Here is a 12,098-nt window from a genome sequence, read left to right on the forward strand (position 1 = left end):
GTTGAAAGACTAATAAGTGATCTATAATGAATAAATAAAGCAATGAAGCAAGAAGAAGCTGATGTAAAACGCCGTGGCAGAGTTAAATACATCTTTTCATACAAATAAGTAAACGACTAGATGAGGATGATTCTCAGTTCCTGCAGGAAACATGAATAGAGCTTTCAGAGAGAACAGAATCAAAATGACTACAGAATTCCACGTGAAGTGAAATAATACACATCCAGTTTCCTACTTGCACCCTCAGTGGAGCACTTATGTGCAGACAGACAATTACCTCTGAGTAAAAATAAAAAAGGAAGCTTGAGAATCCAAAAAATCAGGTACAGAAGAACATCAAAAAACATGCAAAACATTAAGCAGACTGTGAAGGAATGAGGGAATGTAGATGAAAGGAAAGAAGAGACGAAATGCCAACAATACTAAAAGCATTCAGTGGACCACTAGATTCTGAAAGTTGTCTAGTCAACAGCTTGTCTGCAGTATACAAGGTAGCCATCTTCTACTGTAAAAGGCCTACTCCACATTACTATTCTTTATCTGCCTCTGAAATGACCAAAATTCAGGGGATGAGTCAAAGTGGCATGAAATCAACAACTTTTAGTTAACATACTAATTGGAGAAGTGAGTTTTAAGTTAGGTCTTACGATTTACTACTTGATTTATGCACTCCCCTACCACGTTCCTCTCTTTGCCTGCTCATTTGATATTTCTTGGTCTCAAAGTGGAAAACTTCCAGATATCTATAGATGTTGCTGAGACAAGATTTCTTTTCCATCAATACCAGGAAATCGACACTGATTTAGTTAAATTAAACAAGATTTATGCTGGTAAATTAGTGGTAATTAACTCCACAGGCCCAGAGAGGAATTTCTAAAAGTCATTTGGTCCATCCACCTGCATAATAGAGGCCTTGCACTGGTCACTCCTGACAGAGGTCTAACTTCTTTTCACAAGGAATCTGAAAAGGTTCCAGTACTTCAGCCTCCCTTAGGAACATTAATCACTAAAAATGAACTCTCCTGATTTTCCCTTGAAACAATTTAGCTGCTTCTCTTAACTGTCAGGGTCATGAAGACCAGATACTCCATTTCCTAATTTGCAGCAGACAACAATCTTTTGGAAAGGATTTAGTCTCCTCTTCAGCCTCTCTCTCCTGAGGATCTTTACTGAACTTACTCCTTCTTTCCTTCTATACCTTTCATCAGTCTCACTGCTCTCCATATTGAACCATCGCAGTCTTTAAGTATGCTTGCCAAAGGTGAGTGCTGTGCACCTGCTGCCTTGGAAGCAAGTTGACTGCGAGGATTATGGCACTTGTAAGAGTGGTACTGATGCAATAACATGGCATTGTTTATTCACAGTCAGCTTATAAGCCACCAAAATCTTTCATCATTATTGATAAATCAACTACGCACACAGTTGTTGTTCTCCAGTCTGTAAGAACAATATAATAATCTACATGAAGTGTTGCAATATATAAATTTGTACTCAATAGAGGAACCATGCCTGAACAGCAGGCTGGTCTTGTTTTCAGTCACATCTCTAGTTCGCTAAGATCATACAGAAATCTAATCCTCTACAGTGTGCTCACAGCCTCTTCCAACATTGTGTCAGCTGCAAATTGAAACTGCATTCCTCTCTTCTATTAGCCAGATTATATATGCAAGATACATGCATAAACCAACCCCCTCAGAAACTCCTTCAAAAACATCCCTTGTCAACTTGTCACCAGCTTTGGGCCCAGGTGTTTTCATCTATGACATCCTTAAAAGACTGCATATGAAACAGCTCCAAAGGTCAAACCAATATCAGTGTGCTGTCATAGTTTAGAGGGAAAATATCATAAAGTAGCTTATGTTGGAAGGGACCTTATACATCATCCAGCCCCAACCCCCAGTCGTGAACAGGGCTGCCCCCCACCAGCTCAGGATGCCCAGGCCCCATCCAACTGGCCTTAAGAGCCTCCAAGGATGGGGTACCACAGCTCTGGGCAGCAGTGCCAGGACCTCATCAATCTCCAAGCAAAGAATTTCTTCCTCACATCTAACCTTAAATTTCCCCTCTTTTAGCTTAAACCAAATTACATTGGTTTGAATCTCTTGCATCACACACAAAAAAACCAACACAGCCCTAAAACCAACATGGCCCTTTTACTCATGCTGCTGCATTTTTCCAGGCACTCCTAAATTGTTTGGTTGGCTATTTGTTCATATATTTTTTTAGGAACTGAAGCTTAGCTGATGAGCCTGTAACTCCAGGCCTGCTTGTTAGCACCACTTTTGTACCAAGCTCAGACCTGCACATCGGACTCCCGGGCTCTGTTCCAACAGACCACTTTAACACATACTTAACTGGAAGAGTGAGACATCTGTGGCTACAGAGGAGATGAGTGACATGATTAATATTACTCATGTGCTGATACATTTTTCTAGTTCTGAAGTATATCAACTAAGCCCCCAAACCAACCCAAACAAGGCATGCTTTAAGGACTATGCTTAGGACTTTAAGAATGCAAATACCAGTAAATATTAAACATTGATCACCATGGATGACTGAACAGCAGAGATCATTCTTTCTTACAGTGTGATCATCTCCAGAACCATGAATTCTTTTGCTATTGTCTTGCTTTATTACCTAGTTTATCTTTCTCAAGTTTCCCTTGTCTTAATATCAGTAACATAATGCCTCCAGGAGATTTTTCAGATTTGTTAGTCCCTTCGTCTACAAAGTTAATGAATTTATCAGATGTCACTCAGTTTAACACAAGCTGCTAGTGATACTTCTAGCAGCAGATTTCTGTGCATTTTTATGCTTCTGGAAGTCAGGATACTGACAGCTGAGGAAAGTTAGATTAATCTCACTCTTAGGTCAACTCTGTTCAGCTTAGTTTAAATCAACAAAGCTATTATACGCTGCACTTCACCTCTCAGCTTCAGGATTACCTGTAGCAATGTCCCAGGATGAAGTAGCATATTGAAAACAGTCTAACATACAGCAGGGTTAGCACACAGCAGCTCATCATCTCCTCAGACTCCAGGAAGCCTTTGCTGTTCTCCAAATCTGGCACTTATCTCAAACAGGGCCCTTTATCAAACAGACCACTTACACCTGCTGGGCTCTCCTCCCCTCTCTACATTGGACTGCCAGTCAAATGACTTCTCTGTTGTTTGCACAGTCACCTGGATCTCTGCTTGGCACCCAGCTCGGATCTATGCTTTGCTCTGCTCAGTTCTCTCAGTTTGGATCACTGCTTGTTATCTGCTTCTGAACACTGGATGTCTTCAGACAATTAGACTTTCTTCCACTGCTCTCCTGGCTAGTTCCATCATTCTTTCCACTCAACCCACTTCTCCAGATCATCAAAGAGACCTCAAAGCGCACTTCTTATCCCAAACTGAATTTATCTTACCAGACAGAGTTGGGGAGGAATTCCAGATACCAGAGCTCTCTTGCAAGCTAATTATTCTTCAAAGAAGTATTAGCAGTCCCTAGGCGCATCTAACTATTGATTTTCTACTCTGTACAATTTCCTTGCAAAATGTAATCGTTCTATTCCTGTCTCGCACTGTCACTTGTCTCTCAAAACAACCTGAGAAAATAAAAATTAAAGTAATAAAGGGCACCAAGAAGGGCACTGTAAAAAAGCAAAACTGAGAACTGTATTTCAAAGTTGTTAAATATCCATCAGCCTGTGTACTCCTTGACTGAAAACCAAGTGTAACTGTTACAAGAATTCAGGCTTGAAGGAAACCAAATGGAGATAGTATTCTAAAGACTCTGGCACTGCAGCTCTCCTCTCTGTATTTCTAGCATAAATGTTGCATGGCTGGGAATGTCATTGCATATATTGGACGTATTGAAAATACCAAATATATAATTCCACTGTGTTTGCTAAAAGCTCCAGCCCACTGCAGGGCACCTTTGATAGTTCTTTGATTCTGCGTGGTGAGCCTGCCTGCTGAGGCACAGGCGGTCTCCAGAGGAGCCAGAACCACTTCTGTTTTGATCGCACCACACAGCAAGGAAGATAAGGGAGAGAACAGGAAGAGCAGGTTGGGCACACAGTGGTACAGCTGTGCCCACGTCCATGCTGACAAAACTCCGTGATGTAATTTAAAGCTGCTCCCTGAGCGGTTTTAACCAGGAGAGGGCTGCTCAAATCCAGTTCAAGAAGCTGCATTTGGGATTCTTGTGCCAACTCCACTATTCCCCTGTAGTACAAGCCTCACAGGATAAAGAATCTATTTTGATTTCTCCTTGCCTAGGACTAAAGCTCTGCAGGACTAGGACTGTGACCTGGTTCTGAGGCTGTATGCCCTGACTTGAGTCTGCTCTAATTGGGTATTGCCAGCCCTTTGTCCTTGGATGTCAAAGGACAGTTCAGGAGAGGAAATTTCAAAGTAGAACAATTACAGTTCATGGTGGGTTATTTTTTTAAACTTTCATCAGAAATTTTCAAATATAGTCCTTCCTATTTCTCATCAGAATCTATATAATGAAAGCTAACAGCCAAAAAGCCTATATGCAACTACAAAAAAGTAGTTGAGCAAATTTACATAAACTCTGTCCCACTGCTGCTGCTGCTAGGCAGAGGAGTTGGTGCTTGGAAGACAGCTTCTTTGTATGTCAACACTTAGCTATGCATCCTGGCATTCATTATTTAACAGCCTCCATGTGGCATACAGCTTTTAGAAACACAACATTCTTTAGCAACCCAGATAAGAGCCCAGCTCAAATGCTCTCTCTTCTGACTGAGCGCACTGAAACAGCTTCAGTTCTCACTGATCTGAAAGCATGGCTGTGCAGAATGCCCCATGCACCCGTGCACTGCCAGAACGATGTGAACGGGCTCTGCTTTAAAGGAAGATCATTTCAGAAGTAGAGGCATCATCAAAGAATGGAACAGCGATATGAGCTATATGGCACAGTGTCTGCATTTGAGTCAAATTCCTGTTCCCTGTTCTTCTGGTACCCTTGGAAACATCTCAATAATCAAAACCAAATGCTAGAGCAAAGGAATGGTCAACATTCATTTGCAATGTTTATCATTAAAGCCTTAAATCCCAACTTCTAAATCCAAGTGCTTAAGTTATACTCTTAGCTGCCTGTGAGGAGCATTAAAAATGAGTCAGTTTAAAGTAACTGAGCAGCTGAGTCCTGTCAGGAGGCACTGAACCTTACTGTGCTGCTGCAAAGCATCTCCGTGGCATTTGAGGGCCATCAATGGCTGGGTAATCGCACAGCAGCAAAAACGAAGCAGAAGGACCTAAGCAGAAATCAAACCCTTAGGATTTAAAATACATCTATTTTTAGTTTCTCAGCATTGACAACTGCACTTTCCTCTACACTATCAGGCACCCACATGTCAAGAGATGAGGGCAAGCTACATAAATGCTGCAAGCCAAAGGAGAGGGCAAACTGAGAGGAATCCAAGCTTCACCCAGAAGCAGATTGTCATTCTATTACATTATACAGTACAACTGATCTCCTACACACTGGCTAGGCCGGAAAAATGAGCCCCCATAATTCTGCAATAGTGCAGTTGCCATTTCTTACAGTGATGCAATGGTTAGAAGATAGAAAGATCCCTGAGTTGAGAAAACTGCTCATCTGAGGATAAATTCACTGGTTCTGAAAAATGTGTCTTTTCTCACAAAATTAGGATTCCACAAGTAAGAAGCAAAAAGAGGTTAGAAACCACCCCAAAGAATGATATTTGCAGCCTATTATGTACAAAGACCTTGTCCTGCCAACCATGCACTCTCACACTGAGACAGAGGCTGGCCTTATATGCATTCCCACTTACTGAAGGGCCAAGCAGGGAACCCCCAGCAGTTGCACTGGTAGTACTTCGGGGAGCTGGAGATTGAACTACTGTAGAGAAGCCAAGCCTTCTTCCTTCGGGTTTTCACTTTTTAGGAGGAAAGCAGACCTATTGATTAATTCCTTTTGCACAGTGCATGGTCTGGGACTGGGTGCAGGTGGGTGAGTGGCAAGTGGTGTCTCTTGAATCACTCTCTGCGAGGTTCAAATTGCATTAATGTGCTTAGCAGCAAACTTCCACATTTGTCTCTTCTATTGAACGCCCCCTTCACTGTCTACAGCAACTTTCTTTCGCTGGTACCCTTCCAACTCTACCACAAAGTTGACTTTTGGCATCTATTTAAAAAAAAAAAAAAAAAGCAAATGTTCCCCTCAAGGGGAGCTCATTCTGTATATGGGGCAACTCTGACTTGTAAACATGGAGAGTAGCCTTCTCTCACACTTGGTCTCTGCTTTGCTCTGTAAACACAGGCCACTTTTTCTCCACTTCCTTACCCACCCTTGTGCCCTTGTTATTAGCTATCACACTGCTAAGGAGAGGTAACACAACTGATACTCAATTTAAAAATGCAATGTAATTCCCACATGGCCATTTCTAGTAAAACTGGTGTCTAGACTCCTTCAGTTTAGGCTGCCTGGCAAATTATCTCCCATGCTCTAAGTTGTCCTTGAACAATCATGCACAAGGGCAATGGGCCCTTATGCCATCAGGCCTCTGATTCATGCCCTTAGCTAATAAGGAATAAGTAAAATTATGTGCACCCTCACATTTACCAATATGAAGTCTTTAAGACACCATTTTGCAGACTGTACTGGATGGGTGCTTTTCCAGCAGACTGATGGCTGGTCATCACCTGAAAGCATAACCCATCCTCATGTCAATGTTACTTTACTTAAGAAAGATGTACCCCTCTGTGGCTATACAGCTGCTAGCCTCACTTAAACCTTTATTCCAGGTTGAACAAACAACCGCCCTTATGGAGCTGATAAGTCAATGGCAGCAAGGTGCAGAGAACAGAAATATTGCATCATGTAAAGTCAGAGAAAGAGCAGCACCCTCCTGTGCTCATGTATATTTATTGCACTGAAAACTCAGAGGTTTAGCTACTAATCAACACAAAGTTTTGTTTGTTTGTTTGTTTGTTTGCTTGTTTTGTTATCCTAGGTCTCTTTCATTGTACCTCCACACCAGCCTATTCTCAGGGATGCAGTAGCTTTCCTGCTACACCACTAAAACATTGAGCCTGTCTGGTTTCTCTGTGGCATTTCCTTGCTTCTCAGCTTGCTTCACCTGCTTCCCACTTGTAAGACCGTGCAGTGCAGGTGGGAGCTGGCACGTCTGTACAGTGTTATGTGCTTACTTAAGCCTTGCGCAGAGCTCGCAGCACACTCACCCGGCGATGCTCTCCTCCTGCAGGAATACACAACGCTCGTCTTTCTTCCGCGCAGGCTGCCATCTCGTGGGCATCCCCGGCACATACATTTGCCTGAAATTAGTTCCCAAGCGCATGTAACATGGTCCCGCTAACATTCTGCACTCTGATCCAAACAAACCTCCAGATCCCTGGCTTGGGAACTTCACAGAGGTGCGAGGGAATGGAGTTGTTCATTTTGTAGCACAGTTGGGGGGACACATTTTTCATAAAAATGACAGCTTCCCTAGGCAATTCCATAGGCGTCTATGTGAAATTCAAAGATTAGAAACAGTGAGCTTACCCCATTTCTTACACAAAAGCTTACCCTACTTCTTAGACAAAAGCTAAAACCCCACTGCCTATGTTAGTGCATGGCCTCCAAGCTGTTACTGTTCATACGTTTCATCAATACGGTGCAATCAGGCAGCTCAAAGTAATGGAAATCTTTGTACTGACTGCAGAAAGTTTGGGTTCCAGTTTAGAAACAAGAAAATCAGAGCTAGCTAAAAACTTGCTAATGGAATCTGGTGCTTTCATGAACACTGTGTCCTTAGCGAGGTAAGCCATTCTCAGAGGGAAGGGAAGGTCCTGGCACATCTTATCTACCTTCCTTCAGGTTTCTGCAATGTGAGCCAGATTTCACATTTCTACCTCTTGCTCTGTGTACATTTACAGAGTCAAACCAATATAAATGTGTTCTCTACTTTTTCAGAGCTTTCCTTTACAAAATTAATCCAAATTACTGAACGTTAATTCTGGGCTGATTTTGGGGCTCAGGTAAAGTTTTTTTAAAATTTGCTAACACCTTTGCTGGATCAATTTATCTTCATTAAACAGATCTGCTATCTACCTGAACATCACTGCAATCTCGCAGCTGTCCAACAACACAAAGGCTTTTCATCACGTTGAGGTGCTCTGTAAAAGCTGTTGTGTTCCAGCACATACCCTTTCTCAAACTGAATTAACTTTCAACCACAGTAAATCCTAATTTCATGTTTTGATTCTTTTTCAGTAATCTTCAGCTTCAAAACAGTTTATCTGACAAATCTATGTTCACAATATGTAGCTAAGGCAAAGCGATGGAGAAACCTGATTTGATTTCACACCTTTCTACGTCCTGTCAACAGAAAGAGAAGGAAACCCGACCTTCCCTCATCCTTACCCTTACCTCCACCTGAAGCTCTCCATTTGCTATGCTGCACTAATCATTCCATGGTGGAAGTGGGCACTGGACTGCAGGGAGGACCAGTTTGAGCACTTTTACTCATTTTGCGGTAGCATTTTCAAGTCAGAATCATCCAAAATTTGTCTTGCGTGTTAGAAATGAGACACAACAAAATTCATTTTTTGTTTGCTTCTTTCTGGACTAATATAATTCAAATTATAGGGTGCCTGCTCACTTCTCATGATGTCTGTGCACAGCGTACACCCGATGAACCATGGCACATACATCCCTGAGCCAGGGCAGTTTCAGTTCAAAAAGGATTGGTCATTTCAAGTTAGGGGAGAAAGCAGATTTTCCTGCTCCTGTGTGAATTACCCTACCCTCCCCCTCTTTTTGTTTGTTTGTTTGTTGGCTACCAATCCCGTCCTGTCAGAAAGTACTGAATGCTAGGGACTTAATTACTTCTAGCAAATGGAAAAATGAATCTCTGGAATAGACTGGATGTTGTACTGGTGACAGGTATTTGAAAATATTTCATGCAGAGGGATATTCCAGTCTTGTTTTTTAAAATTGAAGCAATCTCCTTTTTGTGTCACGCTGAGTAATACACGTGGCATCCTAAATCTGTTCTATCAACTGAATCCAGGGTTTATAAAACTGTGCAATAAGATTTTAATACAGCTCATCACATTATACAGAACCAGCCATCCTGCTTAGTCTTCAAAGACTTGATATTCCCCAAGCACAGCCCACATGCAACTGCTGCTATCTAATTACATGCAATGACAGCCTCTCTTCCTTTGACACTATAGCTGAGCGTTCTCTGGCTGAGCCCTGAACTAGGACGCACAGCTTGTCAGCTCTAAAAACTGCAAGCGTTACTGTTCAGAATGTCTTCAGCTGTCTAACTGCACCAAAAATACACTGTTTTAATCTTCTTCCTGGAAAGCCAGTTTTTCCAGTTCCGAAACTCTTGCCTGCAGAGGCAGGCTTGATTTCAGCTTTTCAGACAGTTGAAGCAAGTAGTTGTGTGTTAAGCATTAGAAGGCAGGAATGTAAACTTTTATGGTCAGGATGAGTTAATGACTTAATTAGTTTAATGCTTCTTTCAGTTAGATAAGCATTATTTTCAGGGTATTAATATTAAGAAATCCTACCTATTGTCCAGAGCATGCTATGCTATTCCTTGTACAACAGCCAGAAAATGAGCAAAAAGGTCAGGACTCTGAGCCAATAAGACACAATGATAGCAAAGAGAAGTGTCACGTTGATGATGAAAGGGGCGCACTGCAGTCACCTCCTGCTGGCCACAAATCCTGATCCTGCACTCTGGAAATCATGACATTAGCTTCAAAAGCATAAGAATGTTAAACAAAAGAGGGGAGCGTGTTTGCCATTTTCTAGACTTGCTTGGCTGCGTGGAGCTTTTAGGAGGCAGTTGGTCACATTCTCAGCATTTTTCTGAAGCTGTGATGGAGACATTTCACACCGACAGTGCCTCCTGTGAAACCATAGGTGGCTCTGCAGTTACCTGGAGAGGCATCAGAGGCGTATTTGCTTCAGAAAGGAAAAATAATAATGAATTCCACACAACACTGGAGAAAGGCTGTAAGAAAGACATCAAATATCATTACTCTTTCTACCCACCGCTGAGAGTGGGTACCACTGAGCATGACAGATGGCAGATCTTGAGTCAGCTCCAATTTGCAACGACTGAGAAGAGAGGGAAACAAAGGAGGAGTTTGTCTGAACCCTTGTTTTTTTGACTCCAAGCTCACTTTCTGAGGCATTTTTTGCAATAAGGCTCTGACTTACCAAGGAGGCAAGTGGTGGATATCACCCGTGGTGATCAACATAACTTTGTGGACAATTTTACATTTGAAAGCATTTCTTTGAAGATGTATGCCTACAAAAGGGAGTGCGCAGGAGGGTTAACTGACTGAGGACTTGGCCTGAGAGCAAACAACTCCAGCTTGATATGGGAGACTGGGAGATGATACCACTGTATCCTGTGAAGACAGGATACAATTTGGCATCTCCTTGCTTCCTCTCTTCTGCTGATTTAAGTTTGCAAGGCCTGGAAGATGGGAACAAAGGAGTTCCTGCTGAGATCCAAAAGCCAGAAGCTGACACTCCAAAAGGAGCTGACTTGACCACTTTGGACTTACAAAGTTTGTATTGTTGCCAGTGGTTGTCAACTGAACAAAACCTCCACCAACCCATCACTAGTGAAGATCAACAGCTAAACTACGAGCAATGCTGGAATCCCGGTGCTGACTCTCTCCCTCTTGCTTTCTACAAAGACTCCTTGCTTTTATTTCCTCTTTCTTTTCTATCACCCATCTTCCCTTCCCCATCTTCCTTAGTGACTAGGTTTGTAATAAACTGGTCAGGCAAATATCTGACTTGCTGTGTCTTAATCTTGCCATTGGGTACACAAATATTAAAGAACTTTCTCTCCCTACCTCCTATAATTGGAGTGAGACAGGGCTGAAGAAACTAGAACGAGAGAGTAAAATAAACAGAGGTGAGTAGACACAAGAATAGGCAAAAAAGTGGGGTACGAAGGGCACTGTCCCTTTCTTCATGTCTGCCTTTCTTCCAGTAGCTGTCTTCTATGTTCTCTAGCAAGCTCTGTTTCCTCCAGCCACCGTCACTTTGCACAGGAACTCGGTAAAGCACAGCTCCTCCACCCCTGAAGATGAAGCTGGAAGTCCAGGGGTACACCAGAGGAAAACAGCCCATCCCAGCTTTCCTTCACCAGTTTCTGTTCCAACCATTGCATGAGAACAAACTGACAGCCCATTAGAAATTCCATCTGTGTTCTGCAGGTAAGGACAACACCACAACACTCTCCTGCTCAACATAAAAACTACAGTATCGTTTTTTTGCCATCTGATTTGTTTCAGAACAATAAGTAATAGAATTAGTAATGTCTGAGCAGTACTTTTTCCAGAAGAAACTAATCATAAATGCTTTAATCCACAGTTAGGCACTTGTGAAAGCAGTATGATTTTCCAAGACGTGGAAGAAGGGCAACCACTGTGATGCGCAGCACTTTGGAATATCTAGAAGTCCCTTTAGCCACACGAGAAGGATTTGGATGTCCCTGGGAAGCTTCCTGTTCAGTTCTCTAACCGCACTAACTGTGAAACTTGCGGGGTGCCCTAGAGGAAATCTTTAGGCACAAATTAACAAGTAGCTGTTCCCAGGAAGACAGCTGGGTGTGTTCTCAGTGCAGCTTGTTCAGGCTCTGACCAGTAACCAGCCTCTAAGCATCTTCCGCTTCCCCACCTTCTCCTTCCTGATCTTTCTTTAACTTGCTGCAGGAAAACTACAACCACTCTGTGTTACGGATGAGACAGGACGTATGAAGAAGAATATGAAATCATACAGTTCTTATTTTAAATGAGTTTTAAAAGAAAGAAGGGGGATTTCAGATACCATACAAAACACAGAGTTATTAATTCAGTCTGAATATTAACCTACGTGCAAATATATGTGGAGTACATGCATTTTGAGTTAGGAATAGAATAATATACATCCAGAGAGAAAGCGTTCCAACAAATAGTGAAACTCCACCATCAATGATCCGTATGTAAACTTGCCCACATTTACTGGACTGTGCATTCAAGATGTTGTTTCTAAATGTGAAGGATAGCTTCTTACAGTTCTAACCCACAAGTCTCAAG

At 42.2% G+C, this 12,098-nt stretch overlaps 1 protein-coding gene across 1 annotated transcript in view; it reads right to left on the reverse strand.

Annotated features, from left to right (window-relative positions):
* Nucleotides 1-12,098, reverse strand: part of PAK5 (p21 (RAC1) activated kinase 5) — a 185,506-nt gene that overhangs the window by 130,988 nt on the left and 42,420 nt on the right. The gene's annotated exons all lie outside the window — the stretch shown is intronic.

The sequence above is a fragment of the Tympanuchus pallidicinctus genome, unplaced genomic scaffold (genome assembly GCF_026119805.1).
Source record: "Tympanuchus pallidicinctus isolate F22 unplaced genomic scaffold, pur_lepc_1.0 scaffold1, whole genome shotgun sequence".
Lineage (NCBI taxonomy): Eukaryota > Metazoa > Chordata > Aves > Galliformes > Phasianidae > Tympanuchus > Tympanuchus pallidicinctus.